The following is a 16,178-nucleotide window of genomic DNA, read 5'->3' as shown; positions in this document are numbered from 1 at the left end:
TTTTAAGAGTTATATCATCCACCTTGATAGCTGAATTCCCTGATAGTTCTCCTTCTCCATTTGTCCCATATGTTATTGGATCACTTCCTCCTACAATGACACTATCAATTAGTCATATCCTCCTTAAAGAAATACACTGAGCTTTACAAAAACGTTAAAGGCACACAACTACATCTCTGGCCTCAGAAGATAAGACACGTACATCTTATGCAGAATGTAAGTACCTAAAAAATAGAGTCCTTGGTTTTGCTCACTAATTTATCCCAAGAGCCTGGAGTGGCCTGGGACATCGCTGTGTGGTCAACAAATATTTGATGGACGAATAAATGAATGAATGAATGAATGAATAAACAACTGTTAAGAGATGGAAAGTACTAAGTCTCCACAAGGTTTAAGGGTCCTCCTATCTACTGATTGGAAGAGAACAGGATAAGATAGTCCCTATTTTGGCCAACATCTAATTTAGTTTTATATTGTTATGGACAATAACAACAAAATAAAAACAACAGTAAAATTAGTAGACAACATGATGTCTTCCATGTTTGACAAGAACAAAAAAAATCCTATACTTGTTTACAAGGGCTAGGTTCTTGTATTTTAATAAATACATAAACAAATTAAAAAAAAATACAAGAGGGATAAAAAAATACAAGAGGAGTAGCTTTCAGCAACCCCTACTTCCTCAAGTACGCAAAAAAAAAAAAAAAAAAAAAAAAAACCTAATGGCATCACTCATATTTCCTAGAGTAAATTATTTCTATTTTCTTCACTGCAAAGTGTGTCAGAATTTTAAGTACAATGTTGAAACATGAGTTATCAGATTAGAACATGAGTCACTTCTAGGAAAGGAAGCAGAAACAGAAAGGAGATCAACATCTTTCAAAGGAATAAACACAAAAGAAAGGAAATAATTAACAAAAACATCCCTAAAAATAAGTGGCTCTCCAAAAGTGTTCTTACAGTATCTCCAAAATAATTTGGAAATGCTAACTGTCAAGCAAAGGAGGCCGTGCTTGATGAGATATCTTGTGCGCCACTTGCATTCACAGCAGACAAAACCACGCAATCTTAACCAACTCAGTGTCTCCCCACACTCGTGCTTTCTGTTTTGTAAAGAACATTCAAATGAATTGACCTCTCTACTCTTATAACAATTCTGGAAGCCAGGAAGATGGAACAGTTAACCCTGCTTGACATGAGAGACAACTCAAGCCCAGAGAATTAAGATATTTGCTCAACGGTGCACAGCCAGTATGAAGTGGCAGAGCTAGAACTGACATCTATCTTTTTGCTTCCAGTTCAATATACTTCCATTTCATGGCATCGCCTCACATGAGTGGTTTCGTCAGACTCCTACTGCTCATCCATTCGACAAATACTCAAACACCTACTTTGTGCCACACACAGAAGTGTGGGGATGCATCAGTGTACAAGACACAGACCGTGACAGTGCCTTCAGAACTCATGGTGAAGAAGACAGAGAAGAAAGAACAACTAAGACAGAATGGTAAATATGAAAATAGGGCTAAATGCCTGCTATCATACAGGAAGACGGGACAGGAGTTGGAGAGTGGCAAGGTGCATACAGTCAGGGAGGGTTTTTAGGAAGTTTAAAAAATTACAGCCTGAGGGTGCCTGGGTGGCTCAGCTGGTTAAGCGTCTGCCTTCAGCTCAGGTCATGATTTCGGGATCCTGGGATCAAGTCCCACTCCCTGCTCAGCAGGGAGTCTTCCTGTCCCTCTCTGTCTGTACCCCTGCTCATGCTCTCTTTTTCTCTCAAATAAATAAATAAATAAATAAATAAATAAATAAATAAATAAATAAATATTCTTAAAAAAATAATTAGAGGCTGAAAATGAGCTATAAATAGCCATGCAAAGAATGAGAAGAATATTGTGACAAGCTAAGTGGACAGCGTGCCCAAAGATTCAGGGAGGAGGGATAACCCAGGTGCCTTTGGAAAATTGCAAACAGCCTTGGCAAGACCGAAGGGTGGATACACACGTTGCAGGGTAGAAGCGAGCTGCTGGTAGAGGGAGATTGGAGAAAGAAGAGACTGAAGATGTAGGCAGGAGCCAGAACATGAAGTTATTTTTAAGGACTCCATCCTGAGGGAAATAGGGAGCCAACGCAGGGCTTTAAGCAGGGGAGTGTTGTGATCACACTCATGCTTCAGAAAGATCACTCTGGCTGCAGTGTGGGGAACAGATGGGGAGGGACAACATCAGAAGGAGGGAGAGCACTTATTACTACAGCAATAGCAAGAGCAATTTCTGAATTTGTTTCGGAGAGATGGTAGCTGCCATAGGTAGATACTGAGACTGAACAACCACCAAATGCACATTTCAACGATTTTTACCCTGAACATTTTTTGAGAGCTCAGAGGTCTCTGATGCGTAAGTGATTGTTAGTCTATTCTATTTTATGACATCATGGGCCCACTTCACCAGAGCAAAGAATGAGAATATGCTATCACATAAAATAAATTAGATCATGATTTTGCCTATGTATCTTCCTATTGTCAAAATATCCATATTTTCTATCTGTAACCCTTCTATATAAATTGATCACTTTGGTCCATTCTTGCCTGTCCTCTCTGAAAGATGACAGCTTATCTACTAGTTCTCATAATTCATCCTTCTGTTGAGTCACTTCAGATCAGACATCAGTAGGATCGATATATATTATAATGGAATTTCTGTAACCTGTCAATGGATATGCATCATTGTCAAGTTGTGATACTGCCAATTGAAAAAAGTTTCTATTTTATTAAAATGTTTTTGAGGGGGCATCCCTGGGTGGCTCAGTGGTTTAGTGCCTGCCTTTAGCCCAGGGCATGCATGATCCTGGAGTCCCAGGATCGAGTCCCGCATCGGGCTCCCAGCATGGAGCCCGCTTCTCCCTCTGCCTGTGTCTCTGCCTCTCTCTCTCTGTGTCTATCATGAATAAGTATATAAAATTTTTTTAAAAAATGTTTTTGAGGGGATCCCTGGGTGGCTCAGCGGTTTAGCGCCTGTCTTTGGCCCAGGGTGCAGTCCTGGAGTCCTGGGATTGAGTCCCACGTTGGGCTCCCGGCATGGAGCCTGCTTCTTCCTCTGCCTGTGTCTCTCCCTCTCTCTCTCTCTATGTCTATCATGAATAAATAAATAAAAATCTTTAAAAAAATAAATAAAATAAATAAAAATAAAATGTTTTTGAAAATTTTTTTGTTTTTGAAATTTCTCAGATTGATTATTAAATGGGGAATGTGTTGGTTGCTTTGTGGCTACTAAATTTCTTAAGAAATAGGTCATAATAGCAAAAATTTTTAAATCTACTTTATAGCATCTCATTTCTCAAGTACAATAGAATAATCCTTCATTTATCTGGGATGTTGAGAGGTGAGGTGTTCCACATGAGAGAACTTTCCAGGCATAAGACCCACAGAAATCTGTTTACAGTAGAAATATGTCTAAAATATATATTTATTATGGCTTTGTTTCCGTGAGCAATTATAATCAACTCCACTTGATAATCAAGGTCGTAATGTCAAATGAGGAAGGTCTGCTTGCTACTACCATCACCACTGCTGGGATGCTCTTAGGGATCAGGGCTCACCATTGTACCTTCAGGTGCCTACTACTGGTGACTGCAAACAGGAGGCCGTTTATAACAGCTGCTGCATGAAAAGACTCAGATGCTGTTCTAAAGAGCCAGAAAGCAAATCGAAGTATACTGACCTACTTCTTAAAATTTTTTGTGTCAGTTGTCTATGAGTTGGTGCTATGTTTTGTTTTCCCTCCTTTTTTTTTTTTTTTAAAGATTTTATTTATTTATTTATGAGAGACACACAGAGAGAGGCAGAGACATAGGCAGAGGGAGAAGCAGGCTCCCTATGGGGAGCCTGATGTGGGACTCAATCCTAGGACCCCAGGGTCCTGAGCCGAAGGCAGATGCTCAACCACCGAGTCATTCAGGTGTCCCTTGTTTTGCTTCTTAAAAGTACTTTTTAATTTATATCTCAGTTTATAGCTATGTGTCAAACGGCTGAATTTACCAGAAGTCTGAGTTTAAGTGGGGGAAATGCTGTAAAAAAGACAGCGGAGTTTACATTGTTGCTGAAGTGGTGAGCTTCTGGTCAAACATTAAGTATGTCTGTACCTAGGAATTAGGATTGTGTTCTATTGACTAATCTTGGCTTGATAACAAAAATATAGCTAGTTCATTTTTAAATCTTGATTGAGATATCTGTAAACTTTCCATTTTTGCACAGGATTCTGGAGCTGAAAAGCACAATTATATTTACAGAAAAAAAAACTGACCGGAGCTCAAGTGTTTAGATTCCCATCCTAGTGTTATCCTCACTTTTCCAAATAAGAGAAGCATGTTCTTGCCACGGTACTGAGGTTCATTTTTCTCAAGAAAACATTTTTCCTTGTAGTCATTTTTATGATTTAACATGATTTCTATTTGACTTGGAACACATGCTTATAATTTGTCTTTCCTACCTTCTGAAAGGTTCCTTCTCTACAGAAACATAAGTGTGTTGGTTTTCTTATTTCATGGCCGTCAAAAGGCCATGATGCTCAGCATTCCTATGGCTACAGAGCTGCCCCTTCTGTTCCTGAAGACCTCCTTCTTCCTTTATTCTAAATCTATATTCAACTTCATTTCTACAGAGTAGTCTGTTCTGAGCTTACCCCAAACAGGGGAATTCATGCCCTGAGGAATATAAAGAATTAAAATCCTAAAGGGCCTCTAAAAACAACATTGGGCCCCTGGACTTGAGGCCTCAGCATGTAAGCCCACTGCCAGCAGGGCTGGGTCATGAATTTGCACACAGGAGCCAGAGGTTAAGAGCTCAGACCTTGGTGTAAGCTGGATGCGGCATCAGAGTCCCAACGTGTCGACTTATTAGCTGTGCACCATAAGCAAGTCACTTACCTGATGTCTCAGTTTTTGCAAATATGAAATGGGGTTAATAACATACCTCTCTTTAGGAATACCATAACACTGTATGTAAAATGTGCTTAGTACAACATGGTCATATCCTGTGATCAAAAATATTAATCAATACCATTATTATTGTTATTATTTTCTAGAAGATGACTATTCAAAGTGTAACAATCAATACCATTACCTCAAAGACTCACAAGCTCAAAGAAATAATAAAAAATTTCCTTAGTTTACTGATAAAAGCAATATGGGAGGAGTGGTATTGTAGAGCAAATGTGAGTTTGGGCTTTGGATGCACACAGAGCAGATTTGGGCCCTGGCCCCACCAGGCACCAATTATGTGCCATTAGACGGGACCTCAGTCTAAAGCCATTTTTCTCCTTTAATGAAATGATATTATCAGGATACGTGAGACAATCTATATAAAGCAGCCAGCAACATCTGGCCCCGACCACCCTTTGAAAAAGGTCTAAACTCATCTGGTGAGCTCATTGTCAAATTTATCTGCCACAGCTGTAAGGTGTAAAGGCAAAGATGGGCCCATAAGACAGGAAGAACTTACTCTCTTGGGCTGCTGGTACAGCCAGAAGTTGAGCTGCTCTTCAAAGAACGGCAGGGAATGGCAGCTTCCTCTCCCTCTCTTGCTCAAAGTGGCAATTCTTCAAAAAAGTACTAATCAAAGACAGGCCTGGCTACTGACCCCAAAATTACAGAAGAACCTGACACGATTTCTTGTTTTATAGAATGATTCCAGTTCTTGTAGAAACAGAATTCAGATTTTACACTCATGAGAAACCAACCGCAACCTGACCAGGCATTGAGGAGAAGCTGGGAAAAGTGAAAACAAGAGCCTAGGGATGCCATGGTTTGTACCGTAGCTACTGGCTGCATGTGGCTGCCATGCACCTGATGCGTGGCTGGGCTGAAGGGAAATGCCCTATAGGGGTAAATAATGTGCACTGGGCTGTGAAGAATTAGAAAAAAAAAAGCGAAAAACCTCATTAATTTATACTGCATGTTGAAATGATGCCATTTTATTTATTTTATTAGGTTAACGAAATTTTTAGAATTAATTCACCTGTTCCTTTTTACCTTTTAAAATATGGTTATTTGGAAATTTTAATTAAATATGTGGCTTGCATTTTGTGGCTCTCCTTGTATTTCCATTGGACAGTGTGGGTTTGAGCATAACTCCTTTGTCTACTTCCCCAGAGCAAAGAATCATTTTTAATCTTGATGGGCCACAAATCAAAATAACCATGTTGCCAAAACCTGCTAACTTTAAATGCCTCATGAAGATATCAAATCTCATAATTTTTATAAGAAGCAAAAGCTATTAAAATAACATTTTTTTTTTACTTTGACAAATTTCTCATTTAAATCGGTCTGTCACCATTGCTTGAAAGGAGAATGGAAGGAGATTTCTGACAGAAAATGAAGAATTAGCTAAAGCTGAAGCAGTTACCATATTATACAAATGGAAGCAATAAAACCTTTTTTAAAAAAAAATCAGATCTGGTTTGAAGCACCTCCCAAAATACATATTCATAATTAAAATTAAATTATAAAGCATATTAAAAATTATTCCACATAGTCAAGCAGGCAAATTATAGAAAAATATCCAGTTATGAACATGCATTAAGACTCCTAATAAGGTAAAGTGCATAGGGTTGGAAAATCTTTAGCATTTCATAGTCTTTCTGTAATTATTTAATGGAAATAACAAATTCTCCAAGAGATTTTTCCCCACGGATTTCCCTTTTTTTTCCCAAAGATTTTTGAATCTCTAGTCATCAATCTTGTATAATTCATTACTTGTTTCTAGTAAAAATCTAGCATTTCCATAGTCTGTCAAGAGGACCAAATACTCATATGAGTTAGTGTGTCAGCCAGTTTAATAAACTATCCCACCGCCTGGTGAGCTAATCTGTTGCCTTTGTAGTTCTCACTTACTGCAAAACATAATCTGCACTTTGTGGAATTCAGATAAGCCAATGAATGGTTTCAACTCTCTACAAAAATTGCTGGAATTTGTTTGTTGGAAGAAATAGAATTCAAGAACCCAGAAAGGGGAGGGATGGGTGGGGAAGCCAGGACCACACATAGTAAGCCCTCATGAGAGTCACAGTTCCAGTCATCATTATCACTGCAACATCATTATTTACAGAAAAATCTTACCAATGGGAGCTGCTGGAAAAAATGATAAATTATAGGCACCTCCAAGTGTATTTACAAAAAAATTAACACATTATGAGTTCTCAACTTCTCGACTTCTAGAGCTTACTATCCATGAGTTAGTTACTCCATTTCTTCAGGATATAGGAAGGGATATACTTGGAAGGGAGGAAGGAATATTAGGATAGCAAGAGTTGAAGGAGAATAAGGTCTACTGCAGAGTCTGATTTAGGGGCCCAGACTTTGAATCTGTGCCAATAATTCCTGGCAGAGGTTTTTTTTGGAAGGATTTATGTCCAAAAGTATCCATTAAATCTTACTCTATGAAATCTTATTCTAAGGGTCAAGCTTTGAGAGAGATACCTAAATCTGATCAACTGACTGGCATCTAGTTATTTGCCAAATTTATTTTCAAGAACTATTATCATATAAAGGGCCAAGTTGAAATGGTGGATCTGGAGGACCCCATTGTAATGTGACACTGGCACAGCTAACTATTCAAGTAATGGCCAGAGATGCTCCCCCATGCTCACCCCACTTTAGAGGACAGACTGCACTTAAATTGAAAGGTGCCACCCACCTGCTCTCTGCATGAATCGAAGTGCAGCACGGAGCAGGGCTAGGGAGAGAAGTTCCAGAAGTACTGATAAGAAAATAAAAACTTGCCACGTGAAAATTCAGTTATCCTACCACAAATTAATTTCGATTAATTCTTCCCCAAGTGTATTCCTAAAAACCTGATTCCTGGGAGACATGTAGAGATTTAATGAAAGAGTTTCCATAAGTCATATAGATTTGGAAAATGCTGAAAACTAAATCCCTTTGCAAGAGAGTCACAATGTGCACTAGTTAGCATTTCCAAGGCTCTGAGAAGCCCTACTGGCAAAAGCCCTATTCAATTCAACTTTCCAAAAGGAATTGATCACAGAATCAATTTTCTCAGAACACCCACCATCAGAGGCAATATACTAAGTGTAATAAATAAACGTATACTGGAGCCTAATTGCTGAGGCTTGAATTCCGACTCTACCTCATTGCCAGTGCTGTGACCCCATGCACCTCAGTTTTCTTATCTGTAAAATGGGCCCATGGCAGAATCTATCCAAAAGGGTCATGTGGAGACTAAGTGAGTTAATGTGAGTAACGAGCTTATCAGAGAGTAAGTAGGGTGTCAGGGGAGCTATCTTGACCATTACCCCCAGGAAGAGTGTTCCAAGAAGTAGTAATTGGTGCTTTTAAGTTACAGCGTTTTTGTTTTTATTTTCATTTATTTATTATGAGAGACACACAGAGAGGGGAAGAGAGGCAGAGACACAGGCAGAGGGAAAAGCAGGCTGGGACTGCTTTTTCACACACACACAATCAACCCATTATCCCTTCACAGGCAGAGGGTAAAGCAGGCTGGACGCAGGACTCGATCCCGGTCTCCGGTCTCCGGGATCATGCCCTGGGCCGAAGGTGGCGCTAAACCACTGAGCCACCTGGCTGCTCAAGTTACAGTGTTTTATTTGTTTCAAGAACTTGTAACCATGTGGAAAAGACCAAAAAGAAAGCTGCTTTTCCTTTCAGCAACAGGTTGTGCAGGACTCTGACAGAAAGATTTTTAATAGGTTTATTCAGACAAGTCATATTATCACTGAATATCAGGGTTATATAATGCAGAGTACCAGGAAGAGCACTAGACTAAGAGTAAGGAAATGGAGATTGTACTTTTCAGTGTCCACTGAAGAACTGCTGACCTTGGGCAAGTCACTTAACCTCCCTCACCTCAATCCTCACATATAACGAGGGCTGGACGGATGAGGCTTGTTCCACTAATTCATTCACTCACAATGATAAAGAACATTTATAAATATACTGTTTTATGTTTTACTATATTTAATACTGTTCCAGATTTAACACAAATACGCGCATGCACATACACACACATAGGTAGTTATTATGTACACCTTATCCACTAGGTTGTAAGTTACCTGTGGAGAGGGATCATGCTCTCTTCATTTAAAACATCTTCAGCACCTAGTATAGCTAATGTTGAATGAACGCCTGTTTAATAGCAATCAACCCATTATCCCTTCATTCAAAAAAATTTCAAAACCCCTATGACATAAGACATTATGCTGAATATAGCTAAGTTTACATATTTCTGGGAAGTTATTAGTTCCACCTATAAAGAGTTTGCAGCTTAGTTTGTGAGGCACCAAATGATGACTAATTGTTGTGGTTTCTTTTTACAACCTTTCAATTTGCATCCCATAATTCAGGTGAGTTTTATGGTATTATTTTATATGGCAGCACCATGCTAGTTTTTTATATTATTATTAAAAGGCTCAATATTGTTATTAGAAGGATTTTATAAAGGTACTCAGGAACTATGATGGAAGAGGTGGCAAACTCAGTACATTACAATTAGAGCAAGTAAGCTCCAACCAACTTTATGTAAAATTTTAGGTTAATAAGAATATATATTAAATGAAAACTTCTTAACAAGTGAGGAGAAAGAGGCACATTTTGGAGCTGGTTGTAAATACAGATGATCAAATTCCTTCTTTTGGAACAAATCATTTACTCGTTTTCCTTCAAATATACAGTTGTGTATAGCCTCACCCAGTCTTAAAAAAAAAAATGACCAAGAGCTCGGCTCTCCAAGAACAACACAGGCATGAATCAACATCTTCTATAACTGCTAATCAAATTGCAGTTCTCTCTTTTCACTGACAAAAACATTCCAGGGATCGTAGATGTCATCTCTAAAATCAGAATGTTCCGAATATCTGCCCGAATCCAATGGTAAACTATCCGATCCAGGCTGCTCTGAGATGGGGAATGTGAACACAGTGCTTGCTGAGTATATCCTGGGTATTTAATCTTTGTGAAAAGTGTGCAGCAACTCTTGTGGATAAATTACTAGATCTTTAACACCTCAAAATAATTGTGCATTTTCATCATTTTTCTTGGGGATTGCTTCCTAGCAGCTCCTCCTCAATTGGCAGCTCTTTATCAGTAATGTAACGTAGGAAAATTTCAAGGACAACAGTGGTAGACGAGGGTCCACATAAATGGCATGTGTGATGTGACCAGGCAGATGATTACCAAGGATGTCTTTGGTTTGCAGAAAGTTTAATAAGTCTAAGAAAATAAGAAAGTCCTCCCTGCCTTGCCCTACTGTATACACTGTTCCTATTGTATATGCCTCTTGAGTTTGCAGGTGTCTCCTTAAAGACAGGTCATGGAAAGTCAATGACAACCAGGACACCTTAGCAACAGAAATTAACCTGCAGATCTGGCAGGCAGATATACATTTTAGGGAGCATTAATCTTACTGGAACTATCAAACTGGACTTCACGAAATGAACAGAGACTCAAAACAACAAAAGCAACCAACAGCATCCATTCCAACATTGCAAATTTCTTAGATATTACAGATGTCACCCAACAGTGCGTGCATTTGCTTCCCATATGTGAACAAAACTGAGGCATCACAAGATAAATTTGAATGGAATGTTAACCTTCACTTAAATTTTTTTTTCTTTTCCTAGCTGATGACACAATTTTAGTATTATCACAACGGAGCTTCTGGCTGGAAAAAATTAAATTAATGGATGGATTAAAAAAAGCTTAGAAACTTAAAAAAAATAAACAACTTTCAAATATCTATCCTTGATGGTGTCAAGAGCCAAGATGAATGTATTTCAATTGCAACTTCCAAACTAAACTCACAAATTACTACCATTATGCTAAGTGTTAGCTACCCCACTGTGCAGTTTTGCTTTGTGAATTTTTACCTTCCTCTATGAACACTTTTAGCCACTGATCGCACAGCCTTTCAATGTTTTCTGCCTTTTCCTTTAAATAAACTGGCTCTGGCTCCTTCCATCTGGTTCCCCTTCCGTCAGCAACCCTGCACCTGTTCACACCTCCTCTCCTGTTGGATTCCACTGAACATTTCCTCCTCTGCCAGGGCTATTCTGGCACTCGCAACCTTTCTGTCATTCAATCCATCTGTCAGAAGTGAACTTTGTTTACCGCAAGCTTCTGCTTTCTTCTTCAAGAAGCAAAGCCCCTCAAGGTCATTGTCAAATGAACTGTCGGCATGGATTTAAATCCTCTACTGCTAACCAGCAGAAGATGAAGTTCTGTTGTGTAATGTACTTGTGAAAATTACTTTTGGGTTCGGGAAGACAATAATTTGGAGTCAAAAGTAGTAAGACATGGTATTTTCATGATCATTTGTAAAACCAGACAGCTGATATGTATTTCCTTCATGTGTGTCTGCACTTCTTATTATATCAAGTATGAACTATATGTATAAGAAGCAAAATAAAAGTTTTAAAGTGAAATCAAAATATCATAAACAAGTTTACACTATGTAAAAATTGCTTCATACTATACAGCATTAACTTGAGGAATAAATATTTTCACTAATGAATTAGCCAAGGGAAAGAGTATTCCAATTAAGAAATTTTACACTGAAATGCTTAAAATGTACAAATATGTACCATTTCAATTATAAGCTATATATTAACACACAGCTCCATTACTGCTTTGAAAGACTGAACCCATAATATACAAATTGAGTATATTTTAAATTCCATCATTTAAAAAAATAAACAATTCTGCTTCAATAATATTCAAATATATGTTGCCCAACAAGCACATCATCATCTAGCTAAAGAAATAGAAATTGTACCAATAGGACAGTTCTGTGAAAAAAAATTAACTCATAAAAATTAGGTGAAAATTATACTCTCAAGTGAATTTATTCTGTGTCATCCACTGCTATCAAGTATTTACCCTCCCTTCAGAAATCGGACATGAAATCACTTTATGTTGAATTATTTCCCAGTATTTCAGACAACTATATTCTCTAGGAAAAAGGTAAACCAATGACTCAATTCAGTTTTCTTTTAAGAAAAAGGGAGATCACTTTTCTAGGAGAAAAGAGATGACACGAATTTTAACCAAAGCACTGTTAGAAATGTGAAGCTAAATGTAAACCTAAGTGGTACTTCATTCATAATGCTGCTTTTATATTTGGAGGAATTACCCCAAGATTTGATCCTATTGCATATGTTTTTATTAATAAGCACAATTAATTGAGCCAGGAAAATTTTCTAAATCCTTTGTAGAAAAGGCAAAAATGAAAGCTTTTCTCACTGACATAAAATTGCAGGCAGGTTTTATTAATAAAAGCAGTTTAAAAACCTGCAATCTAAAATTTGAATCTTAAGGGTTTGGTTGATTAAATATTTATAATTTACAAAAAAAAAAGACTTTTCCAGAACAATTCTTCAGATGTGTTAGAGAAAATTATTGTGATGCTAAATATAAAAGCAAAAACAAAACCCGACAAAGACAGCTTCAAATCCAAGTGCAGAGACATTCTTTTTTAGCTCGAATTTCAACTCTATTCCTAATCTCCAAAATTCCCTATGTCCTATAAATCATTCTTATGAAACATATATAATGTAATTGAAGGTGTGGCTTTTGAACACAAAATATGAATTCTAAGAGGTGCTTCCTTTTCCAGCTTCCCAAAACATGACTTCTAAATAATCTCTATTCATGTGGAGAAAATTTCAGAAGTAGTATCTAATTTACCCAGCAAGTTTGTTTAATATTTTTCTCTGTATTTTATCCCCTTTAGTGTAATCTGTGCCTGACAGTAGCTTGGTTACCTGGATCCCTGCTTCTGAATAGCATAGAAAGGGTACTGGTAATCTGATCACTTCCGTGGTCTGATTTGCTATATAAAAGAAAGAAGTATTAGCAAAATGCTAGTTTCACAGGGGCTGCTTAAATCACCGTGAAGGAACGCTCCATTCTTAGCAAATTGCATTTCAGAAACCCACTAGTAGGCTTGTTTTAGAAAATGTATATGACAAGAACATAAACAAATGAAAAACCGCTCAGTTGAACAGCACTTACACTCACACACGGATGCATGGGGTGTGTACACACATCTACTCTTCCCCTCCATAAATACGTAAGAAAAAGAAAAGGGAAATAATATCACGATTACTCTTCCAAATAGACCGATTTAAGGAATTCAGAGAATACTTTACAGTTATCTGCCTCAGGTGTAAGATGCTTGTTTTATCTTTTAAGCAGAAAAACTAGGAAAAAGTTTTAGATACTTTGATACCAGCATCTGAAAGACAAATTTCACAGAAGAATAAAGATAAATAAAAAAAAATAAAAAATAAAATAAAATAAGGTGGCATTGAAGCAATGTTGCCAGGTTGCATTAGAGAACAGGGAAACCATTTCCAAGGGCCCTGCTAGGTGTGGAGGAAGAGCTGATGTCACTCACATTCGTTCATACCAGTTTTTCTGAAGCAGCATATGTACGTAGGCTGGAAGGTAAAAATATTTCAGCTCCTTAATAGAGAACTGACCGGCCTCATTTATCGACATTCTGAATGAGACTAGCAGTTTTGCTTTTCCAAGAATTTAAAACGATGAGAATACAACGATTTTTCCCTGGTGTATGTATTTTTCTGCCTATCTATCCCTGCAGCCTTTTAACAACAGAGGGTACTCCTTCTTCCACCCCCTTCCTCAGTTACCTCAAGGCAAGACCTTGTTTCAGATGTGAAAATATTTGTAGGACTTCAGGACAAAGAACTGAGACATTTTCACAGAGTTGAGCAAGGGGGAGAAGACAAATTTGTGAGATTCTGTTAAGAGTAAGGAGAAACTAAATGACAACTTTAAATCTGCCACAATCATTTACTAATGTGCTGTTATATCAAATAAGTCTAATTTTTTGACAGCACCAAATTAGATTTATTGCAGAAACTGCTGCATAAATAGCATATGGCTATGTTATACCACCTATTTCAAATCCTGGTAATGTTTCCCCCTCCCCCTCCAAAATGAATAAATTGAGCCAAGCTACAAAGCTTCTGCAAAAAAAAGAGAGAGAGAGAGAAATATACTAGTTCAAAAACAGATGTAGGAGATCTGGATTTCTTTGTTAAAATAATAGTTTTAGCATCAATGTCCCAACTCTATATTTAAAAAACACGATTCCTTAATGAGTTATTAAATTTAATAGGTCATTTTCTCTTTCATTTCTTTCAGAATGACTTGCTTTTATTTTTGTTTTAAGGTTGAGTTCTGAATTAGGCTTAGCATTCTGATGTTCAATCGCAGTTTTACGGGAGAGAAAAGAAGGTCAAGTGGCTCTGGATCAACATGGCTCCAATTAGGTTATGAGAAATTATTAGGCATAAATGCACATATCATCTGTTGGTCTGGGCTTTCATTTGTTAAAGACATATGTGGTAGAAATCATATCAAAAAGTCTCTTCTAATTTTAACCATAGCCTCAATATCAGAAACTCTCTGATGCATAAAATACATAAAGCGATCCTTCCCTGTGCCACATCATACACATGAGGACGGCAGAACCACACAAACAGCAAAAACCAAAGTTCTGTGGGAGCCAGGGATGAAAATGCATGCCCCGACTTTCGAGATGGACAATTCTTCCTTCCTCGCTCTCTACCCTGATGCCCGCCCCCACCCCCAACCGTGCTACAAATTCAACTCAATTTTTCTTTTGAAACAAAAGTTTCCGTTCTTCCGTGGATGGGAAAGACATTGCAAGGTCTTATCTCAGACCAATGGGCACACCACTGCAAACATCATGGCACTCGGCTACCCCGCAGACTCCCTCTCTGTGGTCAGTCTTCCCAGCTGCCCTATCTGTTACTGTCTGATTAGTTCTGCTAAGGAGCCCCTCCCCTGCCAGCTTTCGATGCCATCTGTTCTACGCAAGATGGCTGCTGCCCAGCAACCTAACACTGCCCTCCTACCTGGCACCCGGCTACCATCCTTACCCCAAAGTGCTAACACAGGTTCTCACTGCTGGCAGAGTCAGGATTTCATTACTACTACTTTGACAAGTGCAGGGTTGTTTGTAATTTCTCTTTTATCCTGATTTTGATTGTACAACCACCTCCCACTGATTCAGTTTGCTTCAGTTTTGTTGCTCACAGATTTTACTCTCCACATTAATCTCCCTCTGGCATGTTACTGCATCTGTTCCCTTTTTTATTATTAATTTTCAAATTCCCACCATTTTTGACAAAAAGGAGGTAATCTACACTCTGTTTCTGCCCATTTCATTTTCTTTAATTTGGAAGATAAGTATGAAAGCATGCCAAAGAAGTTAATTCTCCGTTAACAGTTTATTTTCTGGCATCCCCAAGCCTTTGTATATGAAAAACAGATAGGAATAAATGTTGACTGAATCACAACAACAAAGTCGCAACCATTCCTGAATTTAATGAAAAGCAAACATATGAAACAGCATCTCAAAAGTTGATTAGTTACATGAGTTGTCTCATGCTGTCCTTCTTTCTTCCACTTTTAACAGACAGACAAGCCTTTGTGCAAATCAATCTGAGCGCGGGACCTGAATTTGGGCTCCTCTTACATTTCTGACATGGGCTCTCTTTTCACCGGGGATGGATTTTATCTAAGTCCTAAACGTAATTATCATCTTTCCTCACTGAACATTGTCGACTAATTCAATAGTGACTGATCCTGAATAAACGCCTTATTTCAGAAATAGGGGAAGAATCCAGAACTGCCATCAGTGCAACAAGGCAGAGCTTAAAGAGCCCCAAGGTTGCAGAGCTACTCCCATTATTTCTCACTTGACGAACAGCTAATATCAGGAGTACCAAGGTGGTTTTCCTCCGAAGACAAAGAGGGCCATCTAAGAGTTAGAAAGTGGGAAGTCATATATTTAACGATATATTCTCTTCATGTCCCTGACTTGTCACCATCACCACCTTGCCAAAAAAAATTTGAGTAATCTGATCTTGCTGCAATTGCCCTAAAGTTTTCTAGATTGAGCAATGCACTGTGACTGCTAATTAATATATTTTACACAAATTCTCATTAGTAGCATCATCCCTGAACAGATGAGGAACCCCTCAGATTTACAGAACCCTGAATGAGTTTTGTGATTTTCATATTCACATATATCTTCATAAAATTACAGTTAAGATCTGCAGGAAATAAAATGCAGTAGGAGACTTTTCCCAAGGTGA

At 38.0% G+C, this 16,178-nt stretch overlaps 1 protein-coding gene across 13 annotated transcripts in view; it reads right to left on the bottom strand.

Moving 5' to 3' along the window:
* SDCCAG8 (SHH signaling and ciliogenesis regulator SDCCAG8) overlaps positions 1–16,178 on the bottom strand; it is a 236,206-nt gene that overhangs the window by 91,985 nt on the left and 128,043 nt on the right. The window lies entirely within an intron of this gene.

The sequence above is a fragment of the Canis lupus genome, chromosome 7, assembly GCF_011100685.1.
Source record: "Canis lupus familiaris isolate Mischka breed German Shepherd chromosome 7, alternate assembly UU_Cfam_GSD_1.0, whole genome shotgun sequence".
Classification (NCBI taxonomy): Eukaryota; Metazoa; Chordata; class Mammalia; order Carnivora; family Canidae; genus Canis; species Canis lupus.
This window is presented reverse-complemented; position numbering and strand designations above follow the sequence as displayed.